Source organism: Ochlerotatus camptorhynchus, unplaced genomic scaffold, assembly GCF_037179485.1.
Source record: "Ochlerotatus camptorhynchus isolate MF236.1 unplaced genomic scaffold, CSIRO-AGI_Acam_v1.1 ptg000010l, whole genome shotgun sequence".
NCBI lineage: Eukaryota > Metazoa > Arthropoda > Insecta > Diptera > Culicidae > Ochlerotatus > Ochlerotatus camptorhynchus.
Genome location: NW_027040502.1, coordinates 2,796,119 through 2,815,844, shown reverse-complemented (window position 1 = coordinate 2,815,844; position 19,726 = coordinate 2,796,119). Strand labels below are relative to the sequence as shown.

The 19,726-nt window shown below is 39.4% G+C and overlaps 1 protein-coding gene across 1 annotated transcript in view; it reads left to right on the top strand.

Annotated features, from left to right (window-relative positions):
- Positions 1-19,699, top strand: part of amrt (amaretto) — a 47,367-nt gene extending 27,668 nt beyond the window's left edge. The window contains exon 2 of the mRNA XM_065220554.1: positions 19,615-19,699. The gene's annotated coding sequence lies outside the window, so the exon portion shown is untranslated. The remainder of the gene's footprint in view (positions 1-19,614) is intronic.
- Positions 19,700-19,726: the final 27 nt, after the last annotated feature.

The window sequence follows — 19,726 nt, the reverse complement described above, 5'->3', positions numbered from 1 at the left end:
GGGATAAACCCAGCCTTCGTCGGTTTACTGGCTCGTATTGCCGGACAATCTTCGTCTCGCCTGCTGGTCAACGGGCATCTCTCGCAGAGCTTCGCCATCGAACGTTCGGTTCGCCAGGGGGACCCTTTGTCTATGATACTGTTCGTCATCTACCTTCATCCGTTTCTGCAACAACTGGAGCGACTCGTTGGCCCCGATCTCGTGGTGGCTTACGCAGATGATGTGTCTGTTATAGTTACCAATACACGCGTGATTGAGCGCATCAATGACCTGTTCGGACGTTTTGAATGTGCCGCCGGCGCAAAGCTCAATAGATTGAAAACTGTTGCAATCAACGTCGGGCTCATTGATGGAGATGCACTGAATGTGCCATGGTTGCAAACAGTAGAAACGGTGAAGATTCTTGGCATTTATTTCACTAACTCAATCCGCGCAATGACTAAGATTAATTGGGATGCTCAAGTTACCAAATTTGCTCAACATTTGTGGCTACACTCGACGAGGGGACTTAACCTTCAACAGAAGGTTATTTTGCTAAATAACTATGTCACGGCAAGGATTTGGTACGTGGCATCAATCCTTCTACCATATTGTGTCCACACAGCGAAAATCACAGCAACCATGGGTTCCTTCTTGTGGCGCGGCCAACCGGCGGGGGTTCCTATGGAACAATTGGCACGAGACAAAGCATCTGGCGGACTAAAGTTGCAGCTACCGGCACTCAAATGCAAAGCGCTTCTGGTGAACCGTCACTTACAGAATAGTGGCTCCCTTCCCTACTATCAGACCCTTCTGAACCAAGCAATTCCTCCTCCCGCAGATCTTCCTTGCCTTAAAATATTAGCCCAACAAATTCCACTTCTCCCCCACGTATCCGGGAACACCCCTTCAGCGACCAAATTCATCGTGTTCTTCTGGAGCGGACAGATATACCACGGGTCGAGAGAAAATATCCTGGATCAAACTGGAGACATATATGGACGAATATCGGGTCGAAACAACTGTCATCAAGCCATCGGAGCAGCTTGTATATGCTGATCAACGAGAAGACGGAGCATAGAAGGTTGATGAAGACGGCGACGGCGAGAGCTCCGTGCACTGCACGCTACGGTTGAAACATTGCAGCACAAGTTCAGCGCCTGCCCCCGCGTGGCGCACGCATGGGCTTCCATACAGCAGAGGACTACGACGATACTCGGCGGCTGGCAAAGGCTGTCCATCGAGGATCTGCTTCGACCAGAACTTCTGAACATAGGGCTAAGAAAACGAAACGAAATTTTGAAAAAAAAATTTATCGCCGAGGAGTATAAGAGGGCCATCAATTGGGCCCAAAACTCGTTGAAGTTTGTGTAGTATGTCTGGAATTTTCCCGTTTGGTAGGTAGAGGTTGCTGACTGAGACCGGGAATGGGGATTCCACTTTATCTCCTACGATTGGGAGGTCGGTATTAAGGTCAATAGGAATGAACGGAATGCCATCAGCAATTCCGAGGGCAACCGAGTGATAAAAATTGCTTTGGCTGCAATTGTTGATCCACCGGAATTTGCCTGCAAGCGTGCGGTCTAGCGACCTTATGATGACTCTGTGGGTCTCATGGAGAGCCAGAATCCTGGGCGAGATATTATGAACCAAAACTTCCAAGTCCCCAAGATTGTTAAAAAATCCGTTCATGTTCCATTGGATCGCTAAAGTAGTGCTGCGGGTTCTACCGGGGCCGATAGGACTAGTGGACAGTGAGGGCAGTTGCACTTGTCTGGTGTGGAGCCGTTTGGAGCTGGCAGAATTGGAGCATGGATAGACTCCAACAATTCATCAACGGCAGAAGTTGTCAGGAGTGATTCCGGTAGCGTTGTCTGGATCACCGAAAGGAATGGAGATCTGGATAACGGACAGACGGTCACAGGCCGTTCTTCACCAGTAGTGACCCGCGACTTTTGTCCGGGTCCAATGACTGACTTGGCTGATGTGTTGATGTTTATCAGTGTTGAGGGGAAAATGGTGGACCCCAGCAGAACTCCACCAGCAGAAGCAGCCAGAACTGGCCCCGCTGCTGGCAAAGTTGTCTGAGCCATCGATACGAAGGACGGACTAGACGAACCAGCGAAGTCTTCGATGGTCCCGTGTTTCAGTATGATGTTCAACCGATTTTCCGGTTTCAGGGCTGATTCTAGGGCATGAATACTTTCGTCTTTACGTCGTACCTCGGTTTGCAAGTTCACGATCATCTGTCGGAGTTAATCAATATGCGTTTTGCTAGTGGTTGAAGAACTTTGGTTCTTTGCCTCCAATTCTGCAATCTTGCGATCCTTTTCCTCCATTTGGCTGAGGAGAAGGTCAAATTTAGTTGAGAGGTCAGCGAAATCGGAATCTTTACTCCTGTTGGTGACTCCAGCGAAGGATTTCTCTCCGGTGGCCACCTCGAAAATCCGTTGTATTGCGTCTTTCGTCTTATAAACCGGGCAGTTCCGACTAGCTATGGAATGATCATTCGTGTTACACCTGGGACAGAACGATATGGCTGAACAGCTTTCTCCCTGAACAGTAATGTGTTTTTAGCGCATTGGCCACATGTCTTATCTGCTTGCTGAAATCGTTGGCTTGTGTGCCCGAAAGCGAAGCAGTGGAAACAGAGCATTGGTCCTGGGTAATAGATGGTAATAGCAACCGGTGGAAGCTAACGATTTTAAATTGGCTCACTACTTGACTAGCCTATTGGTCCTAAGCAAATCGATTAACGTACCCCATTCTAGTCGAAATTCTAGTACTACACAATGTTTGTTATGATTTGCCATGAAAGTTTGGCAGATAAAATGAGGGGTTCGTGGATTTTCCTATTTTTCGAAGGGTGCATCGATTAGCTTGGGACTGAAGATAGTACCAGAGCTGAGCCAAAAAGTTGAGCTCGTTTCTTTGGGACCTTCTGGTCTTAGAGTTACCTCTATGGTAATAGGGCCGGGTTCTGCACATTAGATACCCAACGTCAACGTGTTCTGGAATGCGGGTTCCATCGATTGCCAGGATAACAGTAGCTGTATTCTCTCTTTCGGTCCCGGTTCTTGCTTTCCTTGTAATCCGGCGATTTTGTGTGACTTTCTGATCCTTGAGATACGACAGAATGTCGGTATTGGTTACCTTCGCTATGCTTGGGCAATTGATTACGCAACGGACGGTATTGAGGCTGGCATGCTTGGTGATCCTGATCTTGGTTCCATCGGAGAGCTGATCTATGGCGAGGAGGCGTTTCATTTGGTTCTGCGAACGGACTTTGAGTGCGTATGTAGATTCAGGTATCTAGATTCAGGGAAAGCACCATCAATTTTTCCTTCTATCGACTTCTCGATAGACGAGCAAATCAAGAAAGTATGCTCTGGTAGTTTTCCGGATTCGGTATCGGATTCCATCATTAACACCACAATTTCACCGTGCAAACCTTGTGGGTCAATGTAGGCAGGAAGTGTCGCACCCGTATATGATCCATAGATTGTGTTACTTGCCCCTTCTCCGGAGTCTGGGAGGGGGAAAGTCCCACGCCGGGAGAATCGTTGACGGAAATTGTTTGTCAGAACCGCTTTTTCGATGAAACTCAAGAGAAAATTAAGTTAAAATCGAGAGAAACACTTGCTCGAAATTTGTTGTCTTCCGCTCGCGCCACACAAAGAAAATAACTCGCGATCAATTAATTAAATGTTATCAACCGTCAGTTCAAATCACGACACAATCTTCTTGTGATCATATCATATCCTCAATTAACTGCAAATATTTTAAAGGAACTTATCTTCGTGATTCGATTCTTTTAGAATTATTATTGGAATTCACTAGGAGCTGTCCTCGAAATTGACCACTTTGTCAAGCAGTTTTGGCGTGACTTTCTACCAGCGATTTCACAAAACTGGACCAAATCAAGCATAACTTTTCAAAAGGACGTATGTAACATTGGATATGAAATTAGAAACATTGGATAGCAATGTCTATATGAGATTATTAAATCATATTTAAAAGTAAATGCTATTTTTTTTAAATCTGTTTGTGCTATTAGTTGGATAAAGGGATTGCGTTTAAGAGAATTGTGAAAAATGTTGAGTTTTGCAATCAAGACTTTTGATAAAACAAAATCATACACCTTTTACATGTGTACTACTCTCATACACCCTGATTGATTCGTCGGTATCACACCTTGATTGTTACATACACCCTGCATGATTCGTCAATTTGGCAGAAGGGTTTTCACATACGTCAAATCAGATACACCGGTTTTTGTTTTGCAGTGAATATACGTCGGCAGCTCGAAAAGCATTGTGGAATTGTCGGATGGTTGGTTTATTTACATAACTAGCCAGAGTTGTGAAATAATTGATGTTTAAAGCGGAGAAGAGAGGGTCATCGCATTATCTGCTGTCAGATTTGTGTTTTTCGTATAAGGAAAGCCCTGGTCAGAATGGTATGTGAAGTTCAATAATAAAGTCAAGATTAAAGTGCAATTTTATTAGAATACTTTTGAAATAATAAACATGTTGCTCCCGGAAATACAAAAACAAACATATCACAGCATTTTTTGCAGGATTCAAACAAAGACTTCATCGTAACCGGATGTAATCCTACATGATCAAACCCACAACCAGTTTCGGGTTGCCACGAAGCCACCGACAAACCGACATGAATAACCATAGCAAAAACAATAAAATTTCAACAAAGTCTCCTTAATAGATATAAAAAAAAAAAAAAAAAAAAAATTTCTGACCAAAGCACACTACTGACACCTGGCTCCGTGTTCGCGGGAAATATTTAGCTAAGCCATGTATCCACATGCAAAAGTTATGAATTGGTTCGTGTCTGATCTATTCTGGACAAATTATTTTTATCTAGATCAAAAAATGCTATGGTTTTGACAGTTCGGATCACTGCACATTTAAATCGGCCGTTTACGATTTTCGGGCATTAGTCAGCATTAAGTGTCATGTCGGTTTGTCAGTGACGAAGCATCATCATCAGAATGGAAATAAGATAATGGGAAGAGCAGAAGAGGAAAATGACTTATCTGGGACAGAGTTTCTTTGTGACATCTCTGGCCGTTTGATTCCTTTCGTTGGTAGTATGTCTGTGCTTGAGTGGAACGTTATACAAAAAAATGATCTGCTAGAACTACTAGAAGAACTGAAGCTGAATATAGTTTGACACCTGCTGCGAATATAGAAAGTAAGAGTGCTTGAAGATTACTAGGCAGAATTCTATTGAGTAAATGTTTTGATCTGGTGACTCCAGCTTTGAATTTATGTGTAAGTGCATGGTATATAATTGTCATTAAAATAAAAATAGCATCAAGGTCCCCTGTGTGCCTGCTCAAAACTGTTCGAGATTATCATAAATGGTGCTCTGTTCGCACGCTGCAAAAATTATATCGATACCCGATATATTTCTATCCGAAGCGCTCCGTGTCCACAAACCTGGTGCAGTTCACTTCTAACTGTCTGCGATGCATGGATTCAGGATGGCAAGTCGATACTGCGTATATGGATCTAAAAGCTGCATTTGACACGGTGGACCATAATATCTTGCTGGCCAAGCTGGAGATACTTGGCATCTCGTCAACTGCTGTGGATTGGTTCAGATCTTACTTGGTGAATCGCTATGTACATGTCAAGATTGGCGCGTCGGAATCGGATGTTTTCTCAAACAACTCAGGAGTCCCGCAAGGCAGTAACCTAGGACCGCTACTATTTTCGATCTTTTTAAACGATGTCGCCTTGCTGATACCATCAGGATGCCGCGTTTTCTATGCAGAGGATACGAAAATCTACAAAATTATTAAAAGCCTCTCGGACTGCTGGGATCTCCAGAATATGTTAGGTATTTTTGCTGACTGGTGCTCAAGAAATTTGATGAGTCTAAGCATAGAAAAATGTTACATTATTTCCTATCACCGAAAAATCGAACCAATCATGTTTGACTATGTTCTCTACGGACGCTGTCTTGCTCGTGTAGAGCATATAAAGGATCTCGGCGTTACCTTGGACTGCAGACTCACTTTCAGAATCCACTACAATGACATCATCTCCAGAGCTAATCGACAATTGGGTTTTATTTTCAAAATTGCCGACGAGTTTCGTGACCCGCTATGTCTCAGGTCACTTTACTGCTCGCTTGTGCGATCCTTATTGGAGACAAGTTTAGTTGTTTGGTGCCCTTTCCATGCTAGCTGGATCACTAGAATTGAATCCGTTCAACGCAAGTTTGTGAGATATGCTCTTCGTTTCCTCAACTGGCGTGACCCAACGAACTTGCCACCGTACGAGGAGCGTTGCCGTCTCCTGGGAATCGAGCCATTAGAGGTGAGACGGACGGTCGCTCAAGCTATGTTCGCTGGAAAGCTGCTTACAGGTGACATTGACTGCCCAACACTGCTGTCACAGCTAAATATGTATACCCCTGAGAGGTCTCTTCGTCAACGCGACTTTCTGTTTTTGGAACCACGGAGCCGGAATTATACACAACATGAGCCAATTCGAGCAATCAGCCGGCAATTCAACAACTTTTTTTATATGTTCGACTTCAATGTATCAGCTGACGTGTTTCGTCATCGGCTACTTGGCCTTTTCCGTACCGTTGACCGTAACTATTTAGTTTAAGTTTTATTCATTTAGACAGTAATTGTCAGTTGAATTTTTCAATAAACAATAAACAATAAGGTTAGATTTTTTTTTCTATATTGGTTTTTTTCAAATTTGAATTCAATCATTTCCGTTTAGCAAGTTTTAAGCACTGCAACATATCTTCACCTTATACATCATTATTGGAATCCAAATCGTTTTCAAAGTTGATTTTGCTTTACGGCCTCTTTTTGCTGGAACCAAGCTTTTAAGGAACGTTTGGTAGTACCAACAATCAATACGAAACTAACGATTGGCTCACCACTTTAGTAGCCTATTGGTCCCAAGCAAACGATTAACGATATGACGATTAACGTACCCTATTCTAGTCGAAATTCTAGTACTACGCAATGTTTGTTTTGATTCACTATAAAAGTTTGACAGATAAAATGAGGGGTTATTGGTTTTTCCTATGTTTCGAGGTGTGAATCGATTAGCTTGGAACCGAAGAGAGTACCAGAGCTGTGCCAAAAAGTTGAGCACGTTTCTGCGGGACCTTCTTGTCTTAGAGTTACCTCTATGGTAGTACGGTAGTACTCTTTTTGTCGGATAAACGGAAGTAGTCCTTGAAGGTCTGAGAGTTTTGCAGCAGGCAAAGAGAGAGGCTCGGAATTCAATAGCTTCAAGACAATTGTATAGATATTTGTTGCTGCCTTTAACAATCGAACTGCTTCCAAATTATCTTGCGTCGGTTCATATTTAAATGAAACTTTTCCTGGGGACTCCGTGGTGTATTGATATACCATGATGTCTTTGAATTTTACTACCACGCACCTCATTGAAGTTGTTGGGTGTACTATTCGAGATAGTACGGAAATCCATTGATGGCTGGTGATTTCGTTTCCTCTGGTTTTCGAGGAAGTACTAGATTGATTGGTTTTGTAGAATAAGCACTCGTGTGACCAATCGATAAGGACGTTCTTCAGCGAACAAAGTGGTTTCGATTGAAAGGTCCAACGGATTACTCAATTCCATTCGAGGATCACCTCGGGCGTGGATTGGAGTCGACACGTAGCGTTGTGGCAAACAGCGTTCGAATAAGGAAAATGAAAGTGAAGGGGTTGTCGAGGGGCACGCAATAACCTTTAACTCCTACGCAAGCCTTTTTTAAGTACAATAATTAAGTTAACTACATGATTAATTACTTTAATTACGAGCGTCGGAAATGTTTTGATTTAATTACTTTTAAGTACAAATTTCAGTTTTAATTACAAGTCGCATAAATTAAGTACATTAACTCCATTAATGTACAACGAAAAATGTACTTAAATTTCCCCCAGCGTACCGTTAGACCCTTTCGTTATTGGCCCGTGAAACAAAAATTCACAGGCCCTTTTGCTACGTTAAGGATAATGTCAGCTCTGATAAATTGTATCGCTACCGCTGTTATGACTTCAGAATAGACCCTATAAACATACATCTCCTGGGACCTACGAGGAAATCTACGTTGGTGATTGGTGCCAATACACATGCAACGATCGGTTCGTGATTGGAAATGTAGTCGGATTTCAATACTGCCGAGGTGTTGGCAGGGCAATGAACTATATCCTGGATCACGCCCCTGTCAAAGCACCGGAGAATGCGACAATGAAAGGAATGTTTGTTTGTGCTACCTGGTTCAACCTAAGAAATAACAAATTTAATTTGGTGGATGCGAACGAATACAGAATTACAAAAAAATTGTTAACCTTTGCGTGCCTAATACCCCGTTCACATTACAGTGTATATCACGTGATATACGCTGTCTTGCAATGAGCACTCATACATCTAGTTTTCACTGGAAATCTTATGTATGAGTGCTGATTGCAAGACAGCCTATATTACGTGATATAGGCTGTAATGTGAACGGGGTATAACGTCTAAATTTGCATAGATTTCAAAAATCAATTAGCTCTAAAAACATAATTTCTCAATATTTTTCTTTACAACAAATTGAATTTTGTCTTGAATCTATTGAAGTTTCTGAATACATCTGAAAATATTTTGATCAATTCATGGTTCCTGAGTTATATCGGTTCCCGTTGGGGTCACTTTTGGTCGGCATTCGGCTTTATTGTTCTGTAGTAAGTATACACACGATGAACATCATGTTTTTTTTTCTCTAAAACGATGTAATTGGACCAGTGGCAGCTATTTCGATGGTTCACAATCACATTGGGCATCCCAGAAATGTTCCGGTGCCCCGGGGAAGTGGCCAATTCTCAACAAGAACCAAAACCCATCATGCGACATATCAAACTTCATGATTTTACAAATCTTGGCCAGTAATGGCCTTATTGAAATTCCATGGTCACACTAGCCCTTCCGGGAATGTTCCGGTGCCCCCGGGGAAGTGGCCAATTCTCAACAAGAACGAAAGTCATCGTGCGACATATCAAACTTCATGATTTTACAAATCTTGGCCAGTAATGGTCTTATTGAGAGTCCATGGTCACACTAGCCCTCCCAGACATGTTCCGGTGCCCCCGGAGAAGTGACCAATTCTCATTAAGAACCAAAACCCATCGTGCGACGTATCAAAATTCATGATTTTCCAAACTTTGGCTGGTAATGGCCTTAATGAGACTCGACGGTCACACTAGCCCTCTCGGCCATGTTCCTGTGTCCCCGGACGAACTTTAAACTTCATGATTCTGCACGGCTAATAATGGTCTTAGACAGTCCACAGTCCCATTTAATTGTCCCCCCCCCCCCCCGGGGTAGATTTCCAACTCCCAATAAGAACCAGAACCCCTCGTGTGACATATCAAACTTCATTATTTTACGTAAATCCGTCGGTAATGACCATATTAAGAGTTCAAATTTGCTATCCCAGACAGCTTAACGGACACTGGAGCTGGTGAATACTTTGGACATTCACACGCTGCGCTATTTCCGGGAAAAAATCGCAGCAGGTATGCAATTGTCTTCCCAGCACGGATAACTTGAGTGTGTCGAGTTGATCGGTAACGATCAATTCGTGTCCTGTGCACATGGGACTCATCGTTTCCTATCGGTTTGGAGTTCTGCCCATAGTATTGTTTAGTTGACCCATGGAAAGATGAACAATGGGGAGGCGAATTTCATAAGTGCTATCGCGTCAATTCTGAATACGGATGTGATCATATGTTGGCGATAATACAAATAAAAGCACACAATTGGTTTGAATCATCTTAGTGTCTGCAACCAAAACCTGATTATATTTTTTTTTGTCAATGAACTCTGCCTTAAATCTGTTAATTATTATTAGTATAATAATATTAAGTTTGAAAGAAATATTGAAATAATCGAAGAATTCACACGTAACATCAGAAAATTAATGCAAATGCAAATACATCTTCCATTGAATCTGTTAATTCAGGCATCATCATAATATCATCATCTGTCGAACTGTGCTGCGAGCATGGCTTAAAATTCGAACATTTTTTGATCGGGAGGAAATTTGCTCGAGGAATTGCTTGAATTTAAGGAAATGTAAAATTTGAAGACTTGTCGTCACAACTAAGTGATTCCCATTTCATTTGTATGGCAATTACGGCCCTCATTATGAGTATCACTTCCTTTTCACTGTATATTGTCGCTAGAGTTGTAAACCGATATAACCCACTCGTGACAATCGATTTTATTCTAGTTCTGCATTAAAGCGCATTATTCAACGAATACAGTGCACTAGATACGACATTATGTTGAACGTACAAAACGAAAGTGAAATCGATTGTCGCGAGTGGATTATTTCAGTTTCCAACTCTAGCATGGTGCTCCAAGAAATTTAGTATAAGTATTCGCAGAATTGGTCATGTTTGTAGTCTAGTAAAACATTAATATGCGTATTTCAGGGTGTAAGAAGAGTTTTTGAATAAATAAATTCATTCGAGTATGTGTTAAGGGTTTTCTTCATTTTTTTAAATAGTTCAAGAATAAGGATTTGGGTACGTTTTTAATTACATTTGTGTAGCTTTAATTACATTTATTACAGAAAATTAATTTTTAATTACATTAATTACGTAATCAAATTGAAGTACATGTTTTAATTACAGTAATTACACTGGCACTGCTTTGATTACGCGAAATTAATTTTAATTACATGACATACTTAATTTTCATTTTTAATTACTTAATTACATAGTTAAACACCTTGTACTTTAAATCCAACGCAGTCAAAAAGGCTATTGCGTGCCCCTCGGGGGTTGTCTCATTTCTTGAATCGTTAGATCGCTCATCTGAAAAAAATGTTTATATATAAATAGATATACATCGGTCATCTGTTTCATTGATAAAATGCTCCGGCATCTTTGAAATCGCCACGTATTCGATTGGGCCCGTAATTTATAATGTTTTCAATACTCTAATCAAGATTTAACAAGGTAAAGCAATCAGGAATTTTGCGTGAATCTGAATACGGCTTTCAAAAGCACTCACCATCAGTTTTTAAAGCGGCTCGGATATCATCAACCGCTTGTCGTAAAGCGTTGTCATTATTCTGACGAGGAGAAGCATCATCGTACACGTTTAGGTTCAAGGCTTGGAGGCAATCCTTCTTGCGGAACTGTTTCCACTTCTTCGAAATATCCCACGCTGGGAATATGTGCAGATGAAAACTGTTCTGACTCATCAAGCTGGGTGGCTACTTCTAAAAAAAATTATAATATTTATGTTTTAGTCAAGAATATTTAATAAAACATACCTAGCAGTAGCTGAATCCCGTTGAAATCCATTTTGTATATACTTAGAAATAACTTGACGCATCTGCTGATTGATAGTGGTTGCTTTGTTTTTTTCACATACGACGCTTTACTGTGAGCGTATCTGCAGTTTTTGTGCTATCATCAAATTTTAACAGTATCAACACCATTTTAAAAACAATGAAAGAAGGTCACATAGGGCGTTCAACCAACAATCAATACGAAACTAACGATTTTAAATTGGCTCACCACTTTAGTAGCCTATTGGTCCCAAGCAAACGATTAACGTACCCTATTCTAGTTGAAATTCTATTACTACACTATGTTTGTTTTGATTCGCTATGAAAGTTTGACAGATAACATCAGGGGTGTGTGGATTCATGCAGAACATGCAGGGGTGAGTGAAATAGCTTGGGACTGCTTGGGACCGTTGTTCTGGTACTGAGTGAGCCAAAAATAATAATGATTTTCTTCGGGACCCAGTGGTCTTAGAGTTACCTCTATGGTTGTACTGTACCAGGGAGGCAACTTCAAAATCATTTTCAGAATTTTGTTCTGAATCCTTTGAAGTGCTTTTTTCCTGGTAGTGCAACAACTAGACCATATTGGCACAGCGTAAAGCATGGCCGGTCTAAAAACTTGTTTAAATATTAGAAGTTTATTCGTCAGGCAAAGTTTGGATTTCCTGTTTATAAGAGGATACAAACATTTAATATATTTGTTACATTTGGCTTGAATGCCCTCAATGTGATCTTTAAAAGTTAATTTTTGGTCAAGTATTAATCCAAGATATTTCACTTGGTTTGACCAGGAAATTGGAACTCCGTTCATAGTGACTATGTGACTACTACTAGGTTTCAAAAAGGAAGCTCTAGGCTTATGTGGAAATATTATAAGTTGAGTTTTGGAAGCGTTGGGAGAAATCTTCCATTTTTGTAAATAAGAAGAGAAAACATCTAAACTTTTCTGCAGTCTGCTGCAAATAACACGAAGACTTCTTCCTTTAGCGGAAATGCCTGTGTCATCAGCGAACAAAGATTTGTGGCAACCCTGAGGCAAATCAGGGAGGTCCGAAGTGAAAATGTTATACAATATAGGCCCAAGAATGCTACCCTGAGGAACTCCTGCTTTAACAGGTAGTCGATTAGATTTGGAATTTTGATAATTTACCTGCAGAGTTCTGTCAGTTAAATAATTTTGAACTAATTTAATAATATAAAGTGGAAAATTAAACTTTTTCAATTTAGCAATCAAACCTTCATGCCAAACACTGTCGAATGCTTTTTCTATGTCTAGAAGAGCAACTCCAGTTGAGTGGCCTTCAGATTTGTTTGAACGAATTAAATTGTTAACTCTTAAGAGTTGATGAGTAGTTGAATGCCCATGGCGAAATCCAAACTGCTCATCTGCAAAAATTGAGTTCGTATTGATGTGAAGCATCATTCTATTCAAAATTATCTTTTCAAAAAGTTTACTTATTGAAGAAAGCAAACTTATTGGACGGTAGCTAGAAGCTTCAGCTGGATTTTTATCCGGCTTCAAAATTGGAACAACTTTTGCATTTTTCCATTTATCAGGAAAGTATGCCAAATGGAAACATCTGTTAAATAATTTTACCAAGAAAGACAAGGTACTCTCTGGGAGTTTTTTGATGAGGATATAGAAAATTCTATCATCACCTGGAGCTTTCATATTTTGAAATTTTTTAGTTATAGACCTTACTTCGTCCAAATCAGTCCCCCAGGAATCATCAAAAATATTTTCCAGAGAGAAAATATTCAGAAAATCCCGAGCAACCTGATTCTCAATAGGACTAGTAACACCCAAACTGAAATTATGGGAACTCTCGAATTGCTTAGCAAGTTTCTGAGCTTTTTCCAAATTTGTGATCAAAATTCTACCACCTTCTTTAAGCGCTGGAATAGGCTTTTGAGGTTTTTTCAAAATTTTTGTGAGTTTCCAAAAGGGTTTGGAACTCGGGTCTAATTTAGAAACATTATTTTCAAAAGTTTTGTTCCTCAGGGCAGAGAATCGCTTTTTAATTTGTTTTTGCAAATCCCGCCAGATAACCTTCATGGCAGGATCGCGTGTTCTTTGATATTGTCTCCTACGGACATTTTTAAGACGGATCAAGAGCTGAAGATCGTCGTCTATTATAATTGAATCGAATTTAACCTCGCATTTTGGTACTGAGGCAGCTCTTGCTTCAACTATAGAAGTAGTCAGAGATTCAAGAGCATAATTAATTTCATCTTTGGTTTGCAAAGGAATGTTTGGATCGAAGTTATATTCCAAAATGTTCGATACTGCTCCCAATCAGCTCTATGGTAATTGAAAGTAGAGCTGTTGGGATTAGAAATTATTTCTTGGGATATTTCAAAAGTTACTGGAAGGTGATCAGAACCGAAGTCAGCATGGGTAACCAATTGGCTACAAAGATGACATGAATCAGTTAAGATCAAATCAATAGTTGAGGGATTTCTTGCAGAAGAAAAGCATGTTGGGCTGTTTGGATATTGAATAGTGTAATAACCTGCAGAACAATCATCGAACAGAATATTACCAACAATCAATACGAAACTAACGATTTTAAATTGGCTCACCACTTTAGTAGCCTATTGGTCCCAAGCAAACGATTAACGTACCCTATTCTAGTTGAAATTCTATTACTACACTATGTTTGTTTTGATTCGCTATGAAAGTTTGACAGATAACATCAGGGGTGTGTGGATTCATGCAGAACATGCAGGGGTGAGTGAAATAGCTTGGGACTGCTTGGGACTGTTGTTCTGGTACTGAGTGAGCCAAAAATAATAATGATTTTCTTCGGGACCCAGTGGTCTTAGAGTTACCTCTATGATATTACCATTGGAATTGCTTTGAGCATTATTCCATGAGCGGTGTTTTGCATTAAAATCACCAATAATGAAGAATTTAGACCTATGACGGGTAAGTTTCTGGAGGTCACCCTTGAGAAAATTCTTTTGCTGGCCTACGCATTGGAATGGCAAATAGGCAGCTATAAACGTAAGTTGTCCAAATTTTGTTTCAACAGAAACTCCCAAAGTTTCAAAAACTTTGGTTTCAAATGAAGAAAGAATTTTATGTTTGATTCGTCTTTGAATAATGATGGCAACGCCACCACAGGGTCCATCAAGACGATCATTTCTATAAATCAAGTAATTTGCGTCCTTCTTAACCTTATGGTCAGGTTTAAGGAACGTTTCAGTTATAACGGCAATATGCACGTTATGAACTCTCAAAAAATTAAATAGCTCGTCTTCATTATCTTTAAGAGATCGAGCATTCCAATTTACAATATTTAATGCTTTAAAATCCATTACTGAATTTTAAAGTCATGACAATATTATTTGCAAATTTTACTCCAGTTTGAATAGCATCAAACATGGAGTTAGATTTAAGCATATCAGAAATCATGTCAATTAATGAATTCTGTAAAAATTCCATTTTGGGGGCAGTAATGCTTCCTAAGTCAAAATTGTCAAAATTGTCAAAATTTCCGTTAGAACGTTGGTTAGTATTTTGATTTCTACCCGCTGCAATAGCAGCATAGGTAGCTCCATTAACTCGCTGAACATTGTTAGCAGCGAGGGGAGTAGGTACAGATGAAACATTTGAAGCAGCGGAGATATTTGTACCTACGGGTACGAATGTAGAATTTGTTCCTCGCTGACCGTTGTTAACAGCAGAGGAATTTGTACCTGCTCGGAAACGTGGAGCGTTTCCTACCTGACGGTTAGAACGAGATTGTAGGATCGCTTTGCGAGTCTTACATTCCCAAAAATTGGATTTGTGGTTTTCACCACAATTTGAACATTTAAATTTCTTAGGATCTTCCTTCACAGGACAGTCGTCCTTTGCGTGAGAGGAATCACCACAATTCATGCATTTAGCTGGCATGTAGCAATTTTTAGTTCCGTGACCCCATCCCTGGCACTTACGGCACTGAGTGAGGTTTTGGAAATTTCCTCCAGTCTTCCTGAAGTGTTCCCACTTCACTCGGACATGGAGCATAAGGCTAGCTTTTTCTAAGGCCTTAAGGTTGTTTAGTTCACTAGACTTGAAGTGAACTAAATAAAAATCATTAGAAATCCCGTTGCGCGAATCGCCAGGACGGGATTTCATTTTCATTTTGATTACTTGGAGTGGCACAACTCCAAGTAATTTTGTCAGTTCATCTTTGATCTGATCCAGGGATTCACCACTGGGCAGTCCTTTCATGACAACCTTGAACACACGTTCAGTTTTGGTGCCGTAAGTAAAAAATTTGTGCCTCTTCTCAGTAAGATACTTGAGAAGACATTTAAATCCGTCCAAGGTTTCAGCCAATACACGGCATTCACCCCGACGTCCAATTTGTAGTGAAAACTTAACTTTCACGAAATTCAAAAGTTCCATGCGAAGAGCATGGAAATCGGTAGTGGTTATCACAATAGGGGGAATCTTTTCCTTCTTGGCATTAAGCCGGGAAAGTTTACTAGAATTTTTCTTGGATGATGGATCATTCTCATCATCCGTGAGCAAATCAAATTGATTACTCAAATTAATTTCTTCAGAAGGGGGGTCAAGAGTTTGCCCCTTTCTTTTGCGTTTAGGCGCCATGGCGGCAGTAAATTTTTTATCCAAATCGACTTCCAAGCAGATTACTATAAGAATCTGAAGGATCGAAGAGGAATTTTCCAAATTGATATCCAAGAAGGATTACCTCGGGTAGGGTCCAAACAAGGATCGAAGAGGAATAAGAGGAGTTGAACAAGGTAGAAAATTTTTACAGGTTTAGCACTGAAAAGTGCTGTTTAAATTTGTTGTAGCTTTAGGTAGTAGTAACACTTCCTTCAGCAAAAAGCAAATAGATCCGCACGGCAAGAGAGCACGATGCGGACTGAAGTTCGAGTGGTAGTAAACGTCATTTCAACAGCTCGAATGAAGTGGTTAATTCCCTTGGATTTGTTTGACATTTAGAGATGGTGATCCATACAGACGGTATAGTAAACACAGACCGGCGGATAGAAATTCCGTAAAAATGGCAGCACGGTTATTTTTACATTATTTTTCCTATTGTCTAGCAACACTTGCAAATGCTTACGCATTGAATGACTCGTATTAAGTGCAGCAAGTTGTTATGTGAACAAACTTTAATTTTGGTTTGAAAATGAATTGTTTATATAAAGGTCCCTCCCCATGGACATGGAGGTTGACGGTACTGAAGCAAAGGGTTATGTTTAATTTCTTTATATTTGCAACGATGATGATTTCCCATAGTGACACATATCACCTTCTTAATGCTTCAGTATACCTCAAACGATTAATTCTTGGTTGTTAATAGAACTTCCTTGATGCAATCGGCTGCTTCATGCAGACTGAGCAATTCTGATTATAGTATCAGATTTGTTCTGTATACAGAGGAACTGGGAGGGCTTATTAGAAACTTCTCACCAATAAAGTAATGACCTTCTAGTAAATTTTGCATATCATTTTATTAATATTTTATTTTATTTAAGCATATTATTTTTGTTACAGTCAATTAGCATTAGCATACAATACAAGAGATTTATTATTACTTGCTCGGTTTTGCGTAAAATAATCAATGATTTTTTTTTTTTTTTTTTAATTTTTTTTTTTTTTTTTTTTTTTTTTTTTTGTGATTTCAAAATTTTCCTAGTTTGGTTAGAAGTTTCGAAGCTAACACATGTCCACAGGGCTAATAGAAAGATAGACAGACAAAGCGTATCATGAAGAATAGTTGCATGCAGGTTTTGCTTCCACTCACTTTCTATAGATGAGTGATTTTCGGAGTTTTGAATTCGTTAGATGTTGTAGTGGGGGTTTGTGTTGTTGGATGCGGGAGGAGATTGGAGGGCGGGTGTTTGACGCATAGAGCCTGTCAATTTCGTTTTCAGAGTGTCGCAGTCAGCGGTTTTATGATTCGTGAGTGCTCGCGATTCGTAGAATCATTGATTGTGACTGCCAGTGGATTTTGCGGGTTTTGTGTGTCGGACGCTTGCTTTTTGGCCTTTTCTTGTGTCTAACATGTGCAGAGTATCATTATAGCGTCTAATGGTTTTGAGATTCCTGGTTGCGTAAAATATACTTGTGAGAATATCTTTTTGAGATTTTAGTAGTCACGTTTTGTTTGTAGTTTATATGTTATTTCTTTCATGTAATTATCGTAAATAATAGTTATTCAATAATAGATAATTCATCCATATATTCAATAATAAATTTACGAATGACTATAATTTGGATACCTAACAATTGGACAGAATCACTAGCAAGAATAGGTTGTGTTCGCCTTCGAAAATATCGATTCGTTTTGTCAGGGTTGTAGTTTTGGTTTTCATCAGTGGCCCGGCTCTGATTGTGAACGATTTAGGTAGTATTTTTAGGTAACTATTTAGCTTTTAGCACAACTTTGCTACTACGAATCCACAAAAGACATTAAATTGGAGGCGGATTCTGGTATGGAATTACAGGCTGCTATTCTGAGCAACTTATCTTCATAAAATTAAAAATTACATTTAGGTATTAATTAGCAAATATGAATAGTAGTTAACTTTAACATAATTTTGATAAAACAATCATTTCATCCAGTTCACTTTAAAACAAACAAGTATGAAAGGAGATTGCTTAGAATAAAGATAAAAGTAATAAGCGCAATATTAAACGACATTAAATTTGAATCTGATACGGTAGGCCATATAACAGAGTCGATAGCCATCCCTAATAAAAAATAACCATAAACGAACGATAACCCATATCATTGAACTATTCCACAAATGGTTTGGATGATACCCAGAACACGTCGTTAAGCAAATTAACCATACAATTTTTATTAGGGATTGCAAATCAACCATCTCTACCTGCTTATTTTCCTAACTTTCACTATTATTGCTGTTACTCTGACTATCCCCTATGTTCAACAGCTTTCCTTACTATCCGTTATCGTAAACAGGATTCATTTGACCCCTGTGGTTATTATTCTGTGATGCCAAATCTATACCTCTACCCTGGTGCAGTATGGACAGAGATTTTTCGCTGGTGGCTTGGCCCTATGACCCCCTTCTGTGCTTGAAAATGAAAATGAAATGAAAATGAATTGTTTATATAAAGGTTGTATTAATAATTCCAGAGTGATTTGAGATTTGGGCGTAATTGCTTTTGTAAACAAACACGTTAATTACTGATTTCTCTTGAATAAAAGCTCAATCTCACATACAAACTATACCAAATGATAGAGGTATCATTCCTCTACGTCATAGTGTTATTACTTTTCGAGATTGAGCTTTTATTCGCGAGAAATCGGTGATTGACGTGTTTGTTTACAAATGCAATTACGCCCAAATCTCAAATCACTCCAAAATTCCCATCATGGCATAAAAAATGTTGGGTTTTTCCGATTCCCCGCAAAGAATGCCGGTTTATGGGTGATGTAAGATATTGTATTTTGCTTTGAAAATCAAAAACAAACTTGTTTTAAAATAAACAAACAAAAAGTTTTGTTTACTGATAATTTGTGGTTATTATTAAACCCAAATAAACACTGTTACCATCAATTTTAGATGTAAGAATCCATTCACTGCTCATATTGAAGTAAACAGCATAGCTGCAGACATAACTTGGAAATCCATATTGTTATGGCTGAAACGTAGACGTCTTTTTCCACTAATTGCGGTAAGCTCCAACCAGTATTATCACTGGGATTAAATCTCAATCACCAATTTCGAAAGACATTATGAAAAACTTATAACATTTTTTATCATTAAAAAACATAATAACGGAAAACCATGTTCGGGATTACAATACTCTCCACACATTATTCGTTTGTCCGTTTGGCTCAACATTTTGACAGTTCGTTTGGCTCCGCTAGATTCGTATCCGCCGGTCTGTGTTTACTATACCGTCTGTAGTGACCCAGGGGCTGAAAACCTTGTAAATAAAAGGAAAAAATTGCCCATTGAATCAAAGCCCATCCAAGCAACCTAACACCATCATCTGATAGAGCAAACTTCCTTTGTCGAATGACATTGTTAGTTTACGTGGGAGTGCTTTGATTCTCGAGAATTTTGTATTTAAAGCCATAGTTTACGTTTGGTTGTTCCGCCTATTTCAATTGTTGGTCTAGCATTTAGAGACTGTCTATAAACTAAAACTTACCATGTCGATCACATATTTTTAACCCATTTTAGCTGTTTCTATTAAAGGAGGAATTTAAATTCTTCAAAATCAAGGAACTTGACCAACACTGATTCCGTATACTCATCCTTTTGTTTTCTATTTGTATTTTCCAGTTGATTATTGCATCACTCACACCAGTACGGAAAGCTGCTTTTGTCCCATTTCAAAATGTATACCAGATCTTAGACGATCACCTCGACAGTGTAGCCCTACTAGTAAGACTGA